Source organism: Dreissena polymorpha, chromosome 9 (assembly GCF_020536995.1).
Source record: "Dreissena polymorpha isolate Duluth1 chromosome 9, UMN_Dpol_1.0, whole genome shotgun sequence".
Taxonomy (NCBI): domain Eukaryota; kingdom Metazoa; phylum Mollusca; class Bivalvia; order Myida; family Dreissenidae; genus Dreissena; species Dreissena polymorpha.
Window position 1 is genome coordinate 83,611,153 of NC_068363.1, and position 10,658 is coordinate 83,621,810.

General features: G+C 33.9%; 1 long non-coding RNA gene across 3 annotated transcripts; it reads left to right on the forward strand.

Annotated features, from left to right (window-relative positions):
• Positions 1-6,172: 6,172 nt before the first annotated feature.
• Positions 6,173-10,431, forward strand: LOC127843806 (uncharacterized). Of its 3 annotated transcripts, none has more exons than XR_008032355.1 (3): positions 6,173-6,326; positions 7,204-7,364; positions 8,013-10,431. It is a non-coding gene; the product is annotated as an uncharacterized LOC127843806 (long non-coding RNA). The 3 variants fall into 3 exon arrangements; XR_008032356.1 differs by lacking the exon at positions 6,173-6,326 and adding an exon at positions 6,428-6,529; XR_008032354.1 differs by lacking the exon at positions 6,173-6,326 and adding an exon at positions 6,687-6,720.
• Positions 10,432-10,658: the final 227 nt, after the last annotated feature.

Below are 10,658 nucleotides of genomic sequence, written 5' to 3' on the forward strand. Positions count from 1 at the left end.
TAAAACTGACTGGGAAGACCAAATCCCCTTCAATTTTTTTTTTAAAATTGTTTCAATTGCCTTATTCCCTGCTTTCAATGTTTTAGCGTTAATACTCTAAGCATAAGATGCAATATTATAATATACTTGGTACTTTCACAAAAAATATTTCAATAGCTAAAACATGTTAATAATTTAACCGCTGTACTTACTTCAATGTGTTCTTGAGTGGTGAGCATTCATTATTTGAATGCTGGGTACGCTTTTAAAATGACATTGTAGTGGACTGAAAGGTACTTTTTATGATGCTAGTGAAAAGTCAACAGACGTTGTAGCATTGAAAATACTAATACATAAATAATTTGGTGTAACTAAGAATGAATATGAAGGAAAAAATAGTGTATTTAGCTGATAAGAATGTATCCAGTTATGATGGATTACAATATCTACATATTTTGTCCAATTGTCTATCAGCAAAATAATGGTGACTATCAAAACTCTTCACCGTAACCAACTTCATGTGCTTACATTTTATTGCGACTTCAAAAGGACCCAAGACTCTACAAAAACAAGCCATACAGAAAACTTCAGGACGGTTGAACTTTACAGGTACGTAAAAAAGAATGGAAAGGCATATAATTATATCGTTGCTAAGCGCGCAACACCTGACACCTAACGCAACATCTAATACGGGCAAAAGCCCGCGAAGCGGGCGTTGACCGTTCATACATATGGGAATTTAGACATAAAATTACATAAGAATACCACATATGGATATGTCTCAAAAAAATTTGCCACGCGGCATATATTTTCGCGTTGCTATTTATGACCTTGAAAAAATCAAAAACACTTCGACATATGCTAAATCACATGTAAATACATACCTCAGGAAAAGTTATATCAATGACATCATAATTGTGTAGCGAATCGCACTAAATATTCTCGCATTTTTTGTTTTTCTTCGCAACCGTTCCAGAATTAAGTCATTACTCAATTATCTCCCCTGAATGCTCTTCTTCAGTGGGTATAAGGTCATAATACACTAAATAGTTTCCCTATATAATTCAATGTAAAAGCGACAACTTTGAGCGAAAATAAATGCAACATTTTGCACATAGAGACCCCCATAACCATACCTTTTCTTAAAGGCCATTCTAAGCGGAATCGATTTATGCAATAAAAAAAGATATGTCATGTACAATGCAAGAAAGAACTTGACACAAATCAAAATCGACTGTTTTTGCAATTTTTTTTTCGGCCGTTTCTTAGTGGAATGTAAACTTTTCTAGTGCAATGGTTTACTATAGTCTTCAAGTGTATCATATTTCAGGGATTCAGTAGTGAACACCTATTCATGCCCTACCATTATCTCCGCAAGATAAAACCCGAATAATGGTAAAAAGTGTAAAACATGCCTTCCTGTCAACTATGATATTTTTTTAGAGAGTACAGCCCTACATGAAGCGATCATTTAGTGTTTTGTAACCATAAGCCGAAGACTGGTTCACTACATATAGTGACAGTCTTTACCAAACACAATTTAGGTGAACATAACCCGTCTTTAATATATTGCCGAATCTCAGATTTCTGTCGAATTTATTTGCTTTGATCTTTTTGATATTGTATTGTTATTATTATCCTGACAAATCACAAACGCTTGTTAAAAATTATTTGTTTTAAACAATATAGTTGGCATCTCTATTCTTCCAGTATTCTCGCGGTATTTCAATAACGACACCCTACTGTTTATTTGTCAGAATTTATGACGCATTTTCCATTCGCTCTCAGAAAGAAGTTTTACGTGTGATCATGAGCAATATTCTGGTATGTTGTCGTTGTTATCCACCAGAAACACATTTATTCACAACATTTAAAGATATTCCGATCTAACTTTTTAGTCTTTTAGCTTTAATTTTTAACGTATTTACACCTCGTCTGCTCGCACTTTACCGATATCCAGAAAGGTCACAAATCACTTTAATTAGTTTAGGCCTAAAACCACAAAATCCGATACCGTTGGACTTTCGTACCACAATCTTATGTAAAAAATCTTCCAGATTCGAAATCAACAAAAAACAAGACATTTAAAATTGTCTGCATTATTGATCAAATTTTAAGATATTTGTTGGTTTTCCGTTTTTAGAAGCTGTTCTGCCAAGGCAAGAGCTGGGCATCATACAAGCCATTCTATCCAGCAAAACTGACAGTTTTGGTTTACAGAAATCAACAAAGGAGGGATTCCTGAACTATCAAAATTTCCAAGCTATACACACAGTTATTATCTGTGGTGATCTTTATTGGTTCTGTTTGTTTACTTGGATGGAACATGTGTGAACTTTTATAGAACTTTGAAAAGTCTATATATGTCTATCTATAAACAAAAATCAGCTATGGTATAATAAGATTAGATGTTCAAACAATGTCAAAGGGTTGTTAAATTAACAATTTGAAGGCAATTATGCCGAAAAATATGAAAGTTCCCATGCAAATTTTGTCTGTATATTGACAAGTGTCTGCCGATAATTGTCAAACTAGTAATACAAAACTTACCACAAGTATGTAAAAGCACTAAGTACTTGTGATCATTTTAAGTAAGATAGTGTAAATCTAAACAGTAGCAAATAGCTTGTTTAGTAAATGCATAATGCAATTAATATGATTTCCGTTCTATTGTGTAATTAATAAATTGGTTGTTACTTGTTAATCCATGATAAATGTTTTATGGCTAGTACAAAACCAGCAATGTTAATTTTGTATAAGGTAATACAATAACACCACTTTGTTATTTCATATACGTAAATATTCTTGAAATGTAGGTTGATGACAGTGTTTTAGTTTTACTTATTTTGTAACTATTATTTTATGTGCAAATTAATGATGTGAAGTGTTTTGTATCTCCACACAATACCACATACCTTTTTATACATGTACTGTGTTATGTGTTATTTGAATGTTTAAATAAAAAAATATGGATGATATAACAGGATGCATTCTAATATTTGCATTCAAATTGTAACTATAGAGCTAAGTGTATGCAGTTTAGACTGTGATTTTAGAATTGCTACAAAATGGCTAGTTTTTTAGTGGCGACAAAATTTAAACTATTCAACAATAGTTTGCGAAAGAAAATTAGTAACCTGCAAGATACCTGTATTTATTAAATATTTTAATTGCGAAACAAGTATGTTGTTATGCTGTTACACATAATTATACATTGATAATAAATAAGAAGACAATTAGTGGTGTTAACGTTTCCCAACAGTAGAAATCATTCTTCTGATGAAGTCAGTGATATATAGACGAAAGCTCCAGGTATGGCTTTCAATACGTAGTGTGTGTTATTTGACAGTCTAAAACTTATTGGATTAAAAAAATCCTGTCAAATTTGTCAATCAAAATTGATTTGACACATCACATGATTTTGATTATGTTAAATCAGTGTACTGTATGCTAAATGCAACTGCTTGAGCAAGCTGGCAAGTTGAATTGAGACATTTGATGAAACAAACTGTTTCCTGGGTAGGACCAGTACTTAGTGTGTATATGACGTACCATGACGTCGAAAGTCTACAAGACCTACTAGGTAGAACGAGTAATGTACTTCCACGTACAATTTTCACCAACCCTTGAGTGTTAGCCAATCAGAAGACACCTTACGTCTGTTGTTTTTAGAGATATTTGACATTGAACATTATTATTATTATTATTTATACCAAATACACACAATATGAGTTAGCGGTCGATAGTCGCATAATTTGGTATAAATTACCCACTTAAGGGATCAACACAGAGACCTCCCAGTGACTAAGCCAGTTAGCAGACACCCCATCCACTATACCGCAGACACCTAACCAGCTATAAATTCCTGTGGCTAGAAAAAAATAATATATAAGATGCTAGATCTTTAAGCTTGGAACATGTAGTTCGTTTTAAGATGATTTTTTTGGATGCATTACTTAATTATTGCAGCAATTATAATATTTTGAACACAATCATGTCCATATATTTATTAAAAATGCATGGTTATCAAAAAAACTTAAAAAGCTTTTGCCCGTAAATTAGGTAGCACCTATAATCATATTAATCCTTTTTATCCTATATATTTCCTTAGTATCGGGGGCTACCGCCCCCTAACTCCCGCTTTGTAAACAACTGCGCACCGGTAAAGTTCAATCTAGCCAAAACTTCTAAATTTTTAACGTTCCCCACCCACTTACTATCATTAAACGTCGATCAAGTTTCATATTTTGAGCTCGGACTTTTACTAAGTTTAGATCACCACGTGTTGACTTCTTGATCACTTGTCCAATGCGGACCATTGCAGCCATCCCCGTTCGATTCATTTTGAATGTCTCTTGAGTTTAATTGTTTAAGGGTTACAGAATGTTCGTTGTTTAATTAATGTAAAATTTGAGAGTAGGGGAGACCACCGTTCTTAGTTGACGACAATTACGGACCAAGTCAGTGCGGTTAAAGTAGTAAATACATTCCAATCGGCCGTATGTTTTTTCTTAGTATTGCAGACCTACGATTGTTTTTATGCCACCGGATCGAATGATCGGGGGGTATATTGTTTTTGGTCTGTATATCTGTCATTCTGTCTCCAAACTTTAACCTTGGTTAAATTTTGCAGATAGCTACTTGATATTTGGCATGCGTGTGTATCTCACGGAGCTGCACATTTTGAGTGGTGAAAGGTCAAGGTCAAAGTCATCCTTCAAGGTCAAAGATCAAATATATGGCTTCAAATCGGCGCAATTCTGTCCCAAAACTTAAGCCTTGTTCATAACTTGCAATATTGAAGATAGCAATTTGATATTTGGCACGCATGTGTATCTCATGGAGCTGCACATTTTGAGTTGTGAAAGGTCAAGGTCATCCTTCAAGGTCAAAGGTCAAATATATGGCTTCAAAGCGGCAAAATTGGGGGCATCGTGTTTCTTGACAAACACATCTATTGTTTTTTTATGAAAGAATATCATTAAAGTTTACCATTATAGAACCCGTCCAAATACGCAAACAAGATGATGTTAAGAAAACCACAGGTGGTTAGCGTGTGGCTATGATATTAATTAGTAAAAACACCATTTTTGAATGAAAAATAATTATAATCATCAGCACTGCACACGCTGTATTGTCGCCTGCAATTGGAGACACAGAGAGACGATATTCCTATCGCGCTTCTGCGTGTTTCGCGGGATGTTCGATGCATACATTGGCGATTTCACGACCTGGCCATTCATGAGATCAACTTCACGGACTGGGAGAGGCCTGCGCCGGAAATTAAAGACGAACTTAAACCCTCACAGTCTCATGCGGAAACCGATGAGGAGGAAGAAAACTCTGCACTTCTATCATCAAGCACCGTCAGCTCCGACACCGAAACGTGCCAGTTCATCGATCACTTAAAGAACATTGCTGTTTACTGAATGAATGAGATGCATGAGTAAACAATAATACAAGCGCTGATAGTTTAACAATATTAAAGTCAATTAATTTATAAGATATTGGTCTGTATTATTCAATGAAAATTAATTATGTTATTATGCTTAGTTATCGGCAATGAGCCTTTGTTTTACACTGAATGCAAACGACTGGGTGGGGTAACGACGTAGCAATACTACCAACTGACCAACCAGTTAGAAATTGTGATCCGAAAACAATGGTCAACTATGAACAACGGCCACTTTGGTCATTTCCATTGACTGACCGCTGTTCTCAGCTTTTACTGAAAATGTAAATATCAAAACCTTAGATTAATGCATGTGGGATAACTCATTAAGCCAATACCCAGCAAACATGCCCATATCGGCCCGATATCGGCTAAATGATGGAATATCGGCAGAGATTTGCCGATGTTGGGCCGACATCGGACCGACATTTATGTTAAACAAAAAATATTTTGTTAAGAGATGAGAACTTTTTGCAATTTTCCATTTTAGTGAATCCATCTTGTTTAATAACGTTTAATTAGGTCGCATATTATTCAATTTATATTTATAGGACAATGTCGGCCCGATGTCGGCCCGTTGTTATAAAAAATACTTATAACTCCACAGTTCAAAGTATGATATCGGCCCAACATAGGCCCGATATCATAATTAACACTCAAGAGAAAAGGTAACTTTGATTATTTTTTTTTTAATTTCTTGTTGCGTTAAATTTAATTGTCTATGTCTCTTTTAAAAACCGTGAAAGATAGGTCGCATATTATACAATTTATATTTATAGGACAATGTCGGCCCGATGTCGGCCCGTTGTTATAAAAATACTTATAACTCAACAGTTCAAAGTATGATATCGGCCCAACATAGGCCCGATATCATAATTAACACTCAAGAGAAAAGGTAACTTTGATTATTTTCTTTTTAATTTCTTGTTATTAAATTTAATTATTATGTCTCTTTTAAAAACCGTGTAAGATACTTGATATAAAATCAATATTATTATGTCCAGGAAGAGTAACCGTTGTTAAAAGGAAATACACAGGTTGCTTCCCTTGGCTCTTGTGCAGTGAATCTGCCCAGGCTTATGAAGTAAACAAAATAAAGTATGTCAACTAAATTTATATCACATAATGTTATAAAATACCTTTTATTTAATAAATATATTTGTCATATTACTTTTTATGTAAATATGCGTTTGAAATATTTGACTTTAAAATATATTCAGTCCTGTATGATCATACAAATAGGCGCGCGACAAATTAAGCTGCATTGACTCAATTTCGAAATTATCAAGGTAGAACTATTCTGTCCTGGACTTTTTTATTTATTTTTGTTCGGAAACAATTTTATTTCTTTATTCACAAGATCAGACCATTTTTAGAGTGCTTTTTTTCTGAAATTGCTATCTGTCATCAAATGTCACATGTTTTCGCGACTGTTCAATGTTTGTTTAATTTCATGAATGAATAGCTAGTCAGCTATAAGTTGTTTCATAAAATTCTTTCTAATAAATTTTGGTGAAACTGAGAACACTCCGTGTATTATATTAGCAATGTCAAAATCAAGGGATAAAACATACTGGCACTCGTACAGACAGGTAAAAAAAAATGTTTCACTTAAATCATGTTTACAATGCTAAGGGAATCATGTTCCAGTACACCCAATGCAACAGGCCATTTGGCAGCTATTTCTTAGGTAATTACTTATTGTTCTTTTAGTATACAACATAAATTAATGAACTGAGAACTGTGTACAGATGCTTTGTGTTTCTTTTCAGGTGAGCCATTTGTCTGTATTGGGTGGCCGAAACCGCGCTGATGTGTGCCGGCGCATTCTGAAGCATTGCATGTCAAATGAGGTGGCCAACCAGTACAGCTGGCATGGGAGGAAGAAAAAGGCAGTATTTGGAAAACTTTCTATTGGCTGATGCTGTGCAGAGTAAGTTGTCATAGTATGTGTAAAAAGATAAGGTCACAGTTAGAACTAATTCATAGTGCCAGTTACGCGGTCTTGGTAGTTTTCAGACTATACCTAAGGGGTCAATATAAAAAACCGGGTCTGTATACAACCACGCGTTCTAGGCACCTTTAATTACTATGAGGGGGGTGTAGGGGAGGTAATGCAATCAAATGTCGCAATAAGGTCTTATATCGAAAACCACAATCACGTCTGAAATTGAAATTTCATGAACCTAGCAATTAATGTCGCTATATATTTCCTTGTATGAGACGTAAAATAAATGACGTATTTATATATAATACTATATAAGGTACCCCTATACACCTTAATTCGTGTTAATATCGGGTAAAAAAGGGTATGGAGATACATGTATTTAAAGTGGGAACCCCATGACCTATTTCTTAATCAGAGACCCCGTAACTGGCCATATGTGTGAATATATATATACATACAGAATTACATCCGGCTGTTTTCCTTTTTCAAAAGTAGTCTTCATATTGTAATTTAAAAAGGGTTAAGAAATAATATTGGTTTATAAACTGCCCAGTATCGTTAATTCTTGCAACACTGTTTGAACATATAATGGATATAGAATAATATGAGCCTACATGTCATTACCATTTTCAGAAGCTGTCATGCGGTCCTTGAAATGCACAGCTGCAGAAGTTGAACATGAGTGCAGGGAATGGTTTAGAACAGCCTCTGACCGTGACGGTGGAAGAAAAAAGAGGACAGCCAAAATAAGTGATGAACAGTCCCAATGAATTTTAACTTGTGTGTGTTTTAACTTTTAATTTAGTCTCCTGCTACAATTTGTTATGATGTAAAGGTCTCTTTGAACTTGAAATTAATGATTTTACACAACTTTTCTTTTAATATGTATACTGATGGAAGCAGTGTATATTTTTTTTGTTTTTTTTTGCCTTTATTACCTAAATAGCTGTAACTCTGTGTGTTACTTAGGTTAACGTAACTTTTCAATATATTCTTGTTCTAATTGTTTTCATTTGTCATTTTTGAAGAAAACAAGTTTCATGTAGTTTGTATTAATATTGAAGACAATTTTCTTGTAATATTTTTTATTCAAAACTTTCTAGAAATGCCCATAATTTATGTCTAAGTTCAGGGGACATACAAGGTGTTTATTTCTGAAAATACTCAATTATAAAAATCAATTCCCTCAATTCATTTTGAATTTGATAAGTGACAGAACTCAATTATTTTTATTTTCAAGTGATCATTTCCTGGTGAAAACAACAAATAATTTTAATATATGTTAGTTTAAGGTATTTATAACCATATGTAAATAAGTCCCAGTAAACTACTCAATTATATATCATTCAGCAATATATTGCTCTGTCCTACTGCAATGTATTCATTAACAAATACTGGCTGCTTTATACTGCATATCATTATTAGTTCTCTTTAAAGGAATGGTCTGACTTAATGGCTTTTTTTTCAGTATTTTGGGGATGTGATCCCATTCCATGAAATTGGGAAATGTTGTGTCAATATATATATTTACCTGCAGTTCAGAAAAAGTACAACTGATTAACTACAAGTCTTATTCAACATTTCACAGCTAGTATTTACCATTTAAGACTATTCAACAATGAGGAATTGCTTGACTTGATTTAGGGGGAAAAAATGTGTTCTGCCATTGACAACATGGCCCATTACCTTAAAGTGAGATTTCTAGTCACTTGTACATTTACATTTTGTGCCATTACTATGTTTTGTTTTTTTTTGCTGGATAGCAATTTCCTGAATTTACTTGTTACAATTTTTGTGTATCGTATGACTGCTATGTTGTATTTTGCTGACTAGTCTTGTTACTATTTTTTGTGTATCATATGACTACATTGTTGTATTTTGCTGACTAGTCTTACTTGTTACTATTTATTGTGTATCGTATGACTACTATGTTGTATTTTGCTGACTAGTCTTATTTGTTACTATGTTTTGTGTATCGTATGACTACTATGTTGTACTTTGCTGACTAGTCTTACTTGTTACTATTTTTGTGTAAGGTATGACTACTTTGTTGTATTTTGCTGACTAGTCTTATTTGTTCTTATTTTGTGTGTATCTTATGACTACTATGTTGTATTTTGCTAACTATAGTCTTAATTGTTACTATTTTATGGGTATCATACGCTATCCATTTTAAAGAAAGGGTTATTTTATTAATTGCCAGGGTATATAGACCAGTTTTGATAATATGGGTGATATGAACCATTTATACATGCATGTTTGGTAATTTTCCATGTATACAATATGCATGTTGGATACGTTGGTTTTCTTCATAATTCTCTTATTTTATTTTCATTTGCTGAATATTCTATTACCAAAATACAAAACTCAAGTCATTTGGTCATTTAACATTTTGTTTCAATGTGTTACTTTTTCAGTTTCTGTACCTGTAGAATTATAGAGTCTGTTTAAATAATTTCTTTTACATTTGTTGTTAGTCAATGTATATATTAATTAATTTTACCCCATTAGAATAAAAATGTTGGAATTAGTAATAAATCAGTTTAATATTTTCAGTTTCAAGACAGTAGTATAATTAGCAAATACTGTATTCCAGTTTGGTTGAAAAGAATGTAAAAATAAAATGTTGTCTGAAGAAAATGTTCTTTCATTTATTTAAGAAACTGTTTAAGGCCCTTAACACTACCAACAACAATTAAAAACAATTGAGGCTAGACAGGGACTGAGGAATGGTTAAAAGTATGTCGGCACCATGCTGGCTCAAGAAGGTATCGCCGATATACATACCAATGTCGGGCCAACATCGAGCCGTGTTGCACTCCCGATCTCGGGCCGATATACATACCAATGTCGGGCCAACATCGAGCCGTGTTGCACTCCCGATCTCGGGCCGATGTAATTACCGATGTCGGGCCGATATACATACCGATGTCGGGCCAACATTGCGCCGTGTTGCACTCCCGTTGTCGGGCCGATGTAATTACCGATGTCGGGCCGATATTGAAATAAATATCGGGCCGACATCGGACCGATTTAAAATGTTTGCTGGGTAGCTGGTTGTATCTCCGGTAAAAAGGATGTCTATACATTGTACAAAGTTCAAGACATGTTTTGTGAATTATTTTAAGATCAAATGGAGAGATAAAAATATAAATGCAGCTACTGCAATAATATGAATATTGGATGAAAGGTCAAATATGGTTTATATGAAACAGTTCTTCATGTTTTACTGAGTGTATCACTACGTGATTTTCTGGAGCAAAAAGTATGGTATAATTG